This window comes from Heptranchias perlo, unplaced genomic scaffold, assembly GCF_035084215.1.
Source record: "Heptranchias perlo isolate sHepPer1 unplaced genomic scaffold, sHepPer1.hap1 HAP1_SCAFFOLD_60, whole genome shotgun sequence".
NCBI lineage: Eukaryota > Metazoa > Chordata > Chondrichthyes > Hexanchiformes > Hexanchidae > Heptranchias > Heptranchias perlo.
Window position 1 is genome coordinate 5,411,592 of NW_027139623.1, and position 12,569 is coordinate 5,424,160.

Sequence of the window (12,569 nt, forward strand, 5' to 3'; positions counted from 1 at the left end):
TTTTCTGCTGCAACCAGACAATTTAAGGTGAAGCATGCGGATCTGATACAACTGTGGGTGAACGTAAGAAACCAGGCCTCGGCACTTAGTCTAATGAGAAAGGGGGAGTTGAGAAGACAGGCTGGAAAAGGGGGGAGAGACTCCGTGAACCGTGCTGGAAGCATCCTTACTATTTCAGGGCGCATTTTTTGAACGCTCCCGTTATCAGTCACTTTCCTTACGGTTGGACGGGACTAGAAATGCTCAGGCACATTGTCGCAGTGGCCGGCAAGAATATTTCGAGTCCTCCAGCTTCAGAGGAGGGCGAGGTGAGGCGTGGAGAGCATTGAGTCTCATTTCACTATAAAGGGCCAGGTGTGAGTTTGTGTTTAAAGATCACTTCACAAAAAACTCCTTGACGAGCTGAGGTTACTGACGGACATGATGGTCAGGAAAAGACCAGCTGGTTCACCAATCCTGTCCCAAATGCCTGGAGCATCGTGACTGGACACTTCCTTCCGACACCACCCGCCCCACCCACCGGGAACATGTAATCTCCTGGGAGCGGTTACAAACCAGAAAAAATACAGGGCCAATTTCTGGAAAGTTCCTTCCTGACATTTTGAGGCGATCGAAACCAGTCCAGGACATGACAGTGACCATGTGTAGGTTAACTATAAAACCACTCATTTTCTATATGATGCGATCTCTGTCCCAGTCAAGAACAGATCCAGATCCCTCGAGAAAGCAGAAAGAGAGTCAGCACCCACCACACCAGCCGGCAATGCATTCCAGAGACTCACTGCTCTCTGGGAAATGAAGAACCGCCTGACATCCAGACTATTCTTACCTCTGTGTGGTCCAAACGCCTGTTCCCTGCTCCTCCCCAATCTTTGAAACTGCAAATAATCGATCACGTGGCAGACCCACCTTGGACAGTTCATAAAATGAGAACGATCAGTTCTTCTTTCCTTGCGGAGCGGTTTATTTTATCTGGGGATGTAGTTCAGTGTTAGAGCGCATGCTTCGCATGTATGTGGTCCTGGGTTCAAACCCCAGCATCTGCAACGCTATTTTTGCATCAGAATTACGCACGGAAAGGCGAATTTCCCTTTCTGAGCGCAGCGAGTTCCAACTTCTGAGGCTCCATGAACATTCAATTGTCCCGGAGCAGGACTTCATCTCACGGTCCCCTCAGCAGCTCAGCTCATCATAGCCGCCGACTGACCAGAATTCAAAATGTGAAGTGTTTGGGCATAGAACCTGAGACCTCATACACGCGAAGCATGCGGTTTATCATCTGAGCTCCATCACCAGATAATAACGACCTCTAACCAAGTGTCAAAGGACTGAGTCTCCCACTTTCCCGAGGCCACCCGAGGATTTACTCTGCTGAAAAGCATTTCCTCTTTTAAGCATAGGAGATACCTGAGGTCTTCGGACCTGATACTAGTATTTTAATTCCAGATTTTGTTCAATTAATTCAATTTTTAATTAATTGAAATTGAATTCCCCAGCTGCCGTGGCGGGATTATTAGTCCAGGCCTCAGGATTACTGGTCCAGTGAACTAACCACTATTCTACCGTACCCGCTGGGTAAACAGAACAAACCAGGTCTCGTCACTCAGAGAAATGAGAAAGGGAGCGTTGCGAAGAAAGTCTGGGAGAGAGGTGAGTCTCCTCGTGCTGTGCCGACCAGCATTTCTGTTTCAGGTCGCTGTTCTTCGAACTGCTCGCTGGCCATTGCACCGTCACACATTCCGATCAGTCGGCGGCTGCTGTGAGCTGAGCTGCTGAGCAGACCGTGAGGTGAAATCCTGCCCAGGGGCAATTTAATGCTTGTGGATCCTCAGAGGTGAGAATTCGCGGCACATCGAAATCAAGATTCGCCCTTCTGTGGGTTATTGTGGTGAGAAAATAGCTTTGGAGATCCTGGGGATTGAACCCAGGACCTCGTATATGCGAACCACGCGCTCTGCCACTGAGCTAAATCCCCAGATTGGAAAACGATTCAACGAAGAGCTGATCTCCTTCATTTTATGAGGCAACATAAGGTTTTATTTCGGGCTTCAATTCATCTCCATTTCTGCTCCAACCAGACAATTAAACATGAAGTTTGCGGACCTGATGTAATTGTGGGTGAACGGAAGAAACCGGCCTCGGCACTCAGAGAAATGAGAAAGGGGGCGTTGAGAAGAAAGGCTGTGAGAGGGGGAGAGTCTCCTTGGACTGTGCTGTTACCATCCTTCCGATTTCAGGGCACATTTTTCGAACGCTCCCGTTATCAGTCACTTTGCTTACGGTTGGACGGGACTAGAAATCCTCAGGCACATTGTGGCAGAGGCCGGCAAGAATATTTCGAGTCCCTCAGCTTCAGAGGAGGGTAAGGTGAGGCACAGACAGCATTGAGTATAATTTCACTACAGACGGATGCAGGACTTGCCCCTGGTGTGGTTTTGTGTTTAAAGATCACTTCACTGAAAACACCTTGACGATCTGGGGCTACAGACGGACATGATGGTCAGGAAAAGACCAGTTGGTTTATCAATCCTGTCCCACATGCCTGGAGCATCGTGACTGGACACTTCCTACCGACACCACCCGCCCCACCCACCGGATACATGTAATCTCCTGGGAGCGGTTACAAACCAGGAAAAAATCCAGGGCCACGAAGGAAGGGAAATTCTGGGAAATTCCTCCTCGACTCCCTCAGGCGATCGAATCGAGTTCAGTGGATCACACTGACCATGTGTAGGTTAACTGTAAAACCACTCACCTTCTCTATGATGCGATCTCTGCCTCAGTCAAGAACTGGTCCAGATCCATCCAGATGGCCGAGAGTCAGCACCCACCGCACCAGCCGGCAATGCATTCCTGAGACTCAGTACTCTCTGGGAAAAGAAGAACCGCCGAACATCCAGACTATTGCTACCTCTGTGTGGTCGAAACGCCTGTCCGCTGCTCCTCCCCGATCTTTGAAACTGGAAATAATCCATCACGTTTCACACCCACCATGGGTAGCCTCATAATCAGTTCTTCTTTACTTGGTTAGTATAGGCTGCAGTCTGGGGATATAGCTCAGTGGTGGAGCGCATGTTTCGTATGTATGAGAACTCTGGGTTCAATCCCCAGCATCTCCAAAAATATTTTTTCATCAGAATGACGCACGGAAAGGTGAATGACGCTTTCTGAGCGCAGCGAGTTCCAACTTCTGAGGCTCCACAAGCATTAAATTATCCCTGAGCAGGACTTCATCTCACGGTCCCCTCAGCAGCTCAGCTCATAACAGCCGCCGACTGACCGGAATATGTGACAGTGCAATTTCTAGCGAGCAGTCCCAGCTCTTGTTTGACGCTGTGTCATTCATCCATCTCACTTTATGATTCAGAGGTTGGATTTCAGCCTCGTCACTGAGGAGTGGCAATTGTATTTTTTTTAATTTCCGCTGACTTTTTTTTTGGAAAGTTCAAAGTAAAGAGGAGCAGAAACCCCGTGAACTGAAGCAGAGGTTGAAAATTGTGAGCACGTGTGATGACTGGGCATCGCGTTGTCCGGGAGAGAAAGAGCGGGAAGCCCACTTTTGTTATTCTAAATTTGAAGTAGTTCCGGTGAGGGGATGTAGCTCAGTGGAAGAGCGCATGCTTTGCATGTATGAGGTCCCGGGTTCAATCCCCGGCATCTCCAAACGCTTTATGTTTCGAATTTTGAAAAGACCCTCTTGTCCTCACCTCAACTTCACACACAAGGACAGGAAAGGGTTTCTTCACCTCGAGAAAAACCGAACGCTCTGCACACGGTAAAATTCAATGGACGCACGCACGCGCCTTTGAAATGGCTCCCATCCCGGGGCTGGAGAGCGGGCCCAGTCATAATAACAGAGAAAATCAGATCACGAGTCGGCAATGGCTGATCCTCCATCGCAAGACGATATTCCCGCTCTCTCTCCATCCTCTTTGATGCCTTCTTTGTGTAGAAATCTGTCTTTCTTAAATATATTCAGTGACTTGGCCTCCACAGCCTTCTGTGGCAGAAAATTCCACAGGTTCACCACCCTCTGAGTGAAGAAATAGATTATTCCCAGTTTCACAGATCGGGGAGCAGCAGCGGACAGGCATTCAGACTGCACAGAGGTAGGAATAGGCTGGATGTTCGGCGGTTCTTCTTTTCCCAGAGAGTACTGAGTCTCTGGAATGCATTGCCGGCTGGTGTGGTGGGTGCTGACTCTCTCTTTGCCTTCTGGATGGATTTGGACCAGTTCTTGACTGGGGCAGAGATCGCATCATATAGAAGGTGAGTGGTTTTACAGTTAACCTACACATGGTCAGTGTGATCCACTGAACTCGATTCGATCGCCTGAAGGAGTCGGGGAGGAATTTCCCAGAATTTCCCCTCCTTATTGGCGCTGGATTTGTTTCTGGTTTGTCGCCGCTCCCAGGAGATTACATGTTTCCGGTGGGTGGGGCGGGTGGTGTCGGTAGGAAGTGTCTGGTCACGATGCTCCAGGCATGTGGGGCAGGATTGATGAACCAACTGGTCTTTTCCTGACCATCATGTCCGTCTGTAGCCCCAGATCGTCAAGGTGTTTTCAGTGAAGTGATCTTTGAACACAAAACCACACCTGGGGCAAGTCCTGCATCCGTCTATAGTGAAATTATCCTCAATGCTGTCTGTGTCTCACCTTACCCTCCTCTGCAGCTCAGGGACTCGAAATATTCTTGCCGGCCTCTGCCACAATGTGCCTGAGGATTTCTAGTCCCGTCCAACCGTAAGCAAAGTGACTGATAAAGGGAGCGTTCGAAAAATGTGCCCTGAAATCGGAAGGATGGTAACAGCACAGTCCAAGGAGACTCTCCCCCTCTCCCAGCCTTTCTTCTCAACTCCCCCATTCTCATTGCTCTGAGTGCTGAGGTCTGGTTTCTTCCGTTCACCCACAATTATATCAGGTCCGCAAACTTCACGTTTAATTGTTTGGTTGGAGCAGAAAAGGAGATGAATTGAAGCCCAAGAAAAAAACTTATGTGACCTCATAAAATGAAGGAGATCAGCTCTTCGTTGAAATTCGCTTATCTCTGGGGATGTAGCTCAGTGGTAGAGCGCGTCGCTTCGCATGCGTGAGATTCTGGGTTCAATCCCCAGCATCTTCGCAGCTATTTTTTCACCACAATTACCCACAGAAAGGCAAATCTTGATTTCGATGTGCCGCTCATTCCATCCTCTGAGGCTCCACAATCATTAAATTGCCCCTGAGCAAGATTTCATCCAACGGTCTCCTCAGCAGCTCAGTTCACAGCAGCCGCCGACTGATCGGAATGTGTGACGGTGCAATGTCCAGCGAGCAGTTGGAAGAACAGCGACCTGAAACAAAAATGCTGGTCGGCACAGCCCCAGGAGACTCACCTCTCTCCCAGACTTTCTTCGCAACGCTCCCTTTCTCATTTCTCTGAGTGACGAGACCTGGTTTCTTCTGTTTACCCAGCGGGTACGGTATTATTGTGGTTAGTTTACTGGACTGGTAATCCAGAGGCCTGGACTAATAATCCCGCCACGGCAGCTGGGGAATTCAATTTCAATTAATTAAAAATTGAATTAATTGAATAAAATCTGGAATTAAAATACTAGTATCAGGTCCGCAGACCTCAGGTATCTCCTATGCTTAAAAGAGGAAATGCTTTTCAGCAGAGTAAATCCTCGGGTAGCCTAAGGAAAGTGAGGCACTCAGTCCTTTCACACTTGGTTAGAGCTCGTTATTATCTGGTGTTGGAGCTCAGTGATAGACCGCATGCTTCGCGTGTATGAGGTCTCAGTTTCTACGCCCAAGCACTTTACCTTTTGAATTCTGGTCAGTCGGCGGCTGTTATGAGCTGAGCTGCTGAGGGGACCGTGAGATGAAGTCCTGCTCCGGGACAATTGAATGTTTGTGGAGCCTCAGAAGTTGGAACTCACTGCGCTCAGAAAGCGAAATTCGCCTTTCCGTGCGTAATTCTGATGAAAAAATATTTTTGGAGAAGCTGGGGATTGAACCCAGGACCTCATACATGCGAAGCATGCGCTCTACCACTGAGCTACATCCCCAAATAAAATCAATAGCTACCCAAGGAAAGAAGAACTGATCGTTCTCATTTTATGAACCCGTCCAAGGTGGGTCTGCCACTTGATAGATTATTTGCAGATTCAAAGATTGGGGCGGAGCAGGGAACAGGCGCTTCGACGACACAGAGGTAAGAATAGTCTGGATGTCAGGCGGTTCTTCATTTCCCAGAGTGTAGTGAGACTCTGGAATGCATTGCCGGCTCGTGTGGTGGGTGCTGACTCTCTCTCTGCCTTCTCGAGGGATCTGGATCTGTTCTGAACTGGGGCAGAGATCGCATCATATAGAAGGTGAGTGGTTTTACACTTAACCAACGCATGGTCACTGTCATGTCCTGGACTGGTTTCAATCGTCTGAAGATGTTGGGGAGGAATTTTACAGAAATTGGCCCTGTATTTTTTTCTGGTTTGTCACCGCTCCCAGGAGATTACATGTTTCCAGTGGGTGGGGCGGGTGGTGTCGGTAGGAAGTGTCCAGTCACGATGCTCCGGGCATGTGGGACAGGATTGATGAACCAGCTGGTCTTTTCCTGACCATCATGTCCGTCAGTCACCTCAGCTCGTCAAGGTGTTTTTTGTGAAGTGATCATTAAACACAAACTCACACCTGGCCGTCCATCGTGAAATGAGACTCAATGCTGCCTGTTCCTCACCTTGCCCTCCTCTGAAGCGGGGGGACTCGAAATATTCTTGCCGGCCTCTGCTACAATGTTCCTGAGCATTTCTCGTCCTGTCCAATCGTAAGGAAAGTGACTGATAACAGGAGCGTTCGAAAAATGCGCCCTCAAATAGGAAGGATGTTTACAGCACAGTTCAAGGAACCTCTCCCCACTTTCCCGGCCTTTCTTCTCAACTCCCCCTTTCTCATTAGACTAAGTGCCGAGGCCTGGTTTCTTCCGTTCACCCACAGTTGTATCAGGTCCGCATACTTCATCTTTAATTGTCTGGTTGCAGCAGAAAACGAGACGATTTTAAGCCCAGTACACAGTGTCAGCACCCACCAGACCAGCCGGCGATGCATTCCAGAGACTCACTACACTCTGGGAAATAAAGAACCGCCCAACATCCAGACTATTCTTACCTCTGTGTGGTCCAAACGCCTGTTCTCTGCTCCTCCCCAATCTGTGAAACTGGGAATAACCCATCACGTTGCAGACCCACCTTGGGTCGTCTCATAAAATGAGGACAATCAGTTCTTCTTTCCTTGGGTATCTGTGTATTCCATCTGGGAATGTAGCTCAGTGGTAGAGCGCATGCTTCGTATGTGTGAGGTCCTGGGTTTAATCCCCAGCATCTCCAAAAATATTTTTTCACCAGAATTGAGCACGGAAAGGCGAATCGTTCTTTCTGAGCTCAGCGAGTTCCAACTTCTGAGGCTCCACAAGCATTAAATTATCCCGGAGCAGGACTTCATCTCACGGTCCCCTCAGCAGCTCAGCTCATTGTCGCCGCCGGTTGACCGGAATGTGTGACGGTGCAATATTGAGCGAGCAGTCCCAGCTCTTGTTTGACGCTGTGTCATTCATCCATCTCACTTTATGATTCAGAGGTTGGATGTCAGCCTCGTCACTGACTGTTGGCAATTTGATGTTTTTTATTTCCGCTGACTTTTTTTTGGAAAGTTCAAATGAAAGAGGAGCAGAAACCCCGTGAACTGAAGCAGAGGTTGAACATTGTGAGCACGTGGAACGACTGGGCATCGCGTTGTCCGGGAGAGACAGAGCGGGAAGCCCAGTTTTTTATTCTAAAGTGGAAGCCGTGTTATTGCGGGGATGTAGCTCAGTGGTAGAGCGCATGCTTTGCATGTATGAGGTCCCGGGTTCAATCCCCGGCATCTCCAAACGCTTTATGTTTCGAATTTTGAAAAGACCCTCTTGTCCTCACCTCACCTTCACACACAAGGACAGGAAAGGGTTTCTTCACCTCGAGAAAAACCGAACGCTCTGCACACGATAAAATTCAATGGAAGCACGCACGCGCCTTTGAAATGGTTCCCATCCCGGGGCTGGAGAGCGGGCCCAGTAATAATAACAGAGAATAAGGATCACGAGTCGGCCATTCGGCCCTCCGAGCCTGCTCCGCCATTATATATGATCATGGCTGAGCCTCCATCTCAATACCACATTCCCGCTCTCTCTCCATACGCTTTGATGCCTTCTGTGTGTATAAATCTGTCTTTCTTAAATATATTCAGTGACTTGGCCTCCACAGCCTTCTGTGATAGAGAATTCCACAGGTTCACCACCATCTGAGTGAAGAAATAGATTATTCCCAGTTTCACAGAAGCAGCGGAGAGGCGTTCAGAATACACAGAGGTAGGAATAGTCTGGATGTAAGGCGGTTCTTCTTTTCCCAATTGTAAACAATTTATCAACACCAAGTTATAGTCCAACAAATTTATTTTAAATTAAATACCACAAGCTTTCGGAGGCTTCCTCCTTCGTCAGGTGTGGAAATGGTGTGGAAATGATATTTTCGAATACTTCGCATTTGAAAATCACAGAACAATGCATGGTGATTACTGCCCGTTGCCAAGGCAATCACAGTGAGCAGACAGAAAGGTGTCACCTAAAAGGCCACTGAATATACAAACCCCCCCAAAAAAGAGAGAGAGAGAGAGAGAAGGAAGACAGTCAATGACCCGTTATATTAAAAACAGATAACATTTGTTCGCTGGTGGGGTTACGTGTAGTGTGACATGAACCCAAGATCCCGGTTGAGGCCGTCCTCATGTGTGCGGAACTTGGCTATCAATTTCTGCTCGACGATTTTGCGTTGTCGTGTGTCTCGAAGGCCGCCTTGGAGTACGCTTACCCGAAGGTCGGTGGATGAATGTCCATGGCTGCTGAAGTGTTCCCCGACAGGGAGAGAACCCTCCTGTTTGGCGATTGTTTCCCAGTGAGTAGTGAGTCTCTGGAATGCATTGCCGGCTGGTGTGGTGAGTGCTGACTCTCTCTTTGCCTTCTGGATGGATCTGGACCAGTTCTTGACTGAGGCAGAGATCGCATTATAAAGAAGGTGAGTGGTTTTACAGTTAACCTACACATGGTCAGTGTGATCCACTGAACTCGATTCGATCGCCTGAGAGATTCGGGGAGGAATTTCCCAGAATTTCCCCTCCTTATTGGCGCTGGATTTGTTTCTAGTTTGTCGCCGCTCCCAGGAGATTACATGTTTCCGGTGGGTGGGGCGGGTGGTGTCGGTAGGAAGTGTCTGGTCACGATGCTCCAGGCATGTGGGGCAGGATTGATGAACCAACTGGTCTTTTCCTGACCACCATGTCCGTCTGTAGCCCCAGATCGTCAAGGTGTTTTCAGTGAAGTGATCTTTAAACACAAAACCACACCTGGTGCAAGTCCTGCATCCGTCTACAGTGAAATTACACTCAATGCTGTCTGTGTCTCACCTTACCCTCCTCTGAAGCTCAGGGACTCGAAATATTCTTGCCGGCCTCTGCCACAATGTGCCTGAGGATTTCTAGTCCCGTCCAACCGTAAGCAAAGTGACTGATAACGGGAGCGTTCGAAAAATGTGCCCTGAAATCGGAAGGATGATTCGAGAACATACAAAGGAGTCTCTCCCCCTCTCCCAGCCTTTCTTCTCAACGCCCCCATTCTCATTGCTCTGAGTGCCGAGATCTGGTTTCTTCCGTTCACCCACAATTACATCAGGTCCGCAAACTTCATGTTTAATTGTTTGGTTGGAGCAGAAAAAGAGATGAATTGAAGACCAAGAAAAAAACTTATGTGCCTCATAAAATGAAGGAGATCAGCTCTTCGCTGGAATTCGCTTGTATCTGGGGATGTCGCTCAGTTGTAGAGCGCGTGCTTTGCATGTATGAGGTTTTGGGTTCAAATCCCCAGAATCTCCAAAGCTATTTTTTCACCAGAATTACCCACAGAAAGGCGAAACTTGATTTCGGTCCGCCGCGAATTCTAACATCCGAGGCTCCTCAGGCATTAAATTGTCCCTGAGCAGGATTTCATCTCACGGTCTCCTCAGCTGCTCAGCTCACAGCAGCCGCCGACTGATCGGAATGTGTGACAGTGCAATGTCCAGCGAGCAGTTCGAAGAACAGCGATCTGAAACAGAAATAATGGTCGGCACAGCCCGATGAGACTCTCCCCCTCTCTCAGACTTTCTTCGCAACGCTCCCTTTCTCATTTCTCTGAGTGACGAGACCTGGTTTCTTCTGTTCAACTACATCTGTATCAGTTCCGCAAACCTCAGGTGTATTTGTCTCCTATGATTAAAAAAGGAGATACTTTTCAGCCTAGTAAATCCTCGGGTGGACTTAGGAAAGTGAGGCACTCAGTCGTTTCACACTTGGATAGAGATCGTGGTTATCTGGTGATGGAGCTCAGTGATAGACCGCACGCTATCCCCAACAAATTTATGTTTTGAATTCCGGTCAGTCGGCGGCTGCGATGAGCTGAGCTGCTGAGGGGACCGTGAGATGAAGTCCTGCTTCGGGACAATTGAATGTTTGTCTCTGAAGTTGGAACTCGCTTCCCTCTGAAAGCCCGATTCGTCTTTCTGTGGGACATTCTGGTGAAAAAAATGGTGGAGGTGTTAGATATTGAACCCAGAAATATATACACGCAAAGCAGGCGATATACCACTGAGCTACAACCCCGAATCCAATAGACCTCTAACCAAGGGTATAAGGACTGAGTGTTCACTGTCTTAAGACCACCCAATGATTTACTGCGCTTAAAATCATCTCCTCTTGTTCTTCAAGCAGACAACAGCCACGTAGTCAGGTAGCGGACGGTTGGACGAGACTAGAAATTCTCAGGCACATTGTAGTAGAGGCCTGCGAGAATAGTTCGCGTCCTTGAGCTTCAGAGGAGAATAATGGCAGAAGCAGAAACATTGAGACTCGTTTCACTAAAGACAGACGCAGGACATGCGCCAGGTGTGAGTTTGTGTGAAGATCGCTTCATTGAAAAGACCTTGACGAGCTGGGGATGTGGACGAACAAACGGAAATGACGGGCAGTAAACGACCAGCTGGTCCATCAAGCCTGCCCCTCACTCGTGATGGCTGGAGCATCATAACTGACACTTGCTCCCCCTCACCCCGCCCGCAGCCATGGGATATCCTGGGAGAGGCAAAGATCCTGAGAAAAAGCCAGAGCCTTTAAGTGATACAATACACTGGAAAATTCCTCCCCGACCCTCTCAGGTGATCTAAGAAGATCACATGGATTTTACGGATGTGAACTGCAAATCCTCTTACCTTTTATATGTTCCGACCCCGGCTGAAATCTGGTCCAGCTCCCTGGAGAAGGCAGACAGAGAGTCAATACCCACCATATTAGCCAGCAACGCATTCCAGAGGCTTACTACTCACTGGGAAAAGAAGAACCGCCCAACATGCATCCTATTCCTACCTCTGTGTAGTCTGAACTCTTGTCCCAGATCCTCCCCAATCTGTCAACTTGGAATAATCTCTCACTGGGCCAGCAATCCAGACCTGGGTTCGGAACCATTGATACGGAGCGTGCGCTCTTCCATTGAATGCTATCCTGTGCCGAGCATTAGGTTTTTCTCGAGGTAACGAGTCTTGCCTGTCCTTGTGTTTAAAGGTGAGGCGAGTCCAAGAGGATCGTTTCACAATTGTATCCAAAATTCGAAACATAAACAGTGAGCAGGATAGTAGCAGACTTCAGGAGGACGTAGGCAGACTGACAAAATGGGCAGACACATGGCAGTTGCAATTTAATGCGGATAAGTGTGAATTGATGCACTTTTGGAGGAACCACGTGTAGAGGCAGTAGCATCAAAATGGTACTATTTTGAGGGGTGGAAGAGCAAAGGGACCTGGGGGTGTATATTCACCAATCTTTGAAGGTGACAGGGCAAGTTGATAAATGGTACTATTTTCAGTGGATCCAAGAGCAGAGGGGCCTAGGTGTGCATATTTACAAATCGTTGAAGGTGACAGGGCCAGTTGATTAGGTGGTTAAGAAAGTGAATGGGACACTTGGCTTTCTAAATAGTGGCATTGAAAACAAACACAAGGAAGTCACGCTGCACTGGTTAGGCCTCAGCTTGAGTGTTGTGTACAATTCTGGACAGTACACTTTAGGAAAGATGGCAAGGCCTTGGAGAGGGTACGGAGGAGCTTGATTAGGATGATGCCAGGGAAGAGGGACTTCCGTTATGTGGAGAGATTGGAGAATCTGGGTTTGTTCTCCTTGGAGCAGAGAAGCTTGAGGGGAGACCTAATAGAGGTATTCAAAATAATGAGGGGTTTGTGCAGCCAAAAAGGGAGAAACTGTTTCCACCGGCAAGTGGGTCAATAACCAAAGGACAGAGATTCAAAATAATTGGCAAAAGAACTGGAGGGGAAATGACGAGAAATGTTTTCCCATCCTCGCTGGTAAAAACAAGCTGCTGGAACTTTTCACTCTCTCTCCTTTCCCTCTCTCTCTTTCCCATGGTTCAAACAAACTGTTGCTGCAGCATCTGAAGTTTACGACAGTTTCCCACAGACTT

The 12,569-nt window shown here is 48.3% G+C and overlaps 1 protein-coding gene and 7 non-coding genes across 8 annotated transcripts in view; 6 read left to right on the top strand and 2 right to left on the bottom strand.

Moving 5' to 3' along the window:
• LOC137316696 (zinc finger protein 850-like) overlaps nucleotides 1–12,569 on the top strand; it is a 155,533-nt gene that overhangs the window by 113,380 nt on the left and 29,584 nt on the right. The gene's annotated exons all lie outside the window — the stretch shown is intronic.
• Nucleotides 975–1,046, top strand: trnaa-cgc (transfer RNA alanine (anticodon CGC)). The gene has a single exon. It is a non-coding gene; the product is annotated as a tRNA-Ala (tRNA).
• On the bottom strand, nucleotides 1,904–1,975 carry trnaa-cgc (transfer RNA alanine (anticodon CGC)). Its single transcript has one exon. It is a non-coding gene; the product is annotated as a tRNA-Ala (tRNA).
• On the top strand, nucleotides 3,592–3,663 carry trnaa-ugc (transfer RNA alanine (anticodon UGC)). Its single transcript has one exon. It is a non-coding gene; the product is annotated as a tRNA-Ala (tRNA).
• Nucleotides 5,051–5,123, top strand: trnaa-cgc (transfer RNA alanine (anticodon CGC)). Its single transcript has one exon. It is a non-coding gene; the product is annotated as a tRNA-Ala (tRNA).
• trnaa-cgc (transfer RNA alanine (anticodon CGC)) lies at nucleotides 5,980–6,051 on the bottom strand. The gene has a single exon. It is a non-coding gene; the product is annotated as a tRNA-Ala (tRNA).
• On the top strand, nucleotides 7,294–7,365 carry trnat-cgu (transfer RNA threonine (anticodon CGU)). The gene has a single exon. It is a non-coding gene; the product is annotated as a tRNA-Thr (tRNA).
• trnaa-ugc (transfer RNA alanine (anticodon UGC)) lies at nucleotides 7,835–7,906 on the top strand. Its single transcript has one exon. It is a non-coding gene; the product is annotated as a tRNA-Ala (tRNA).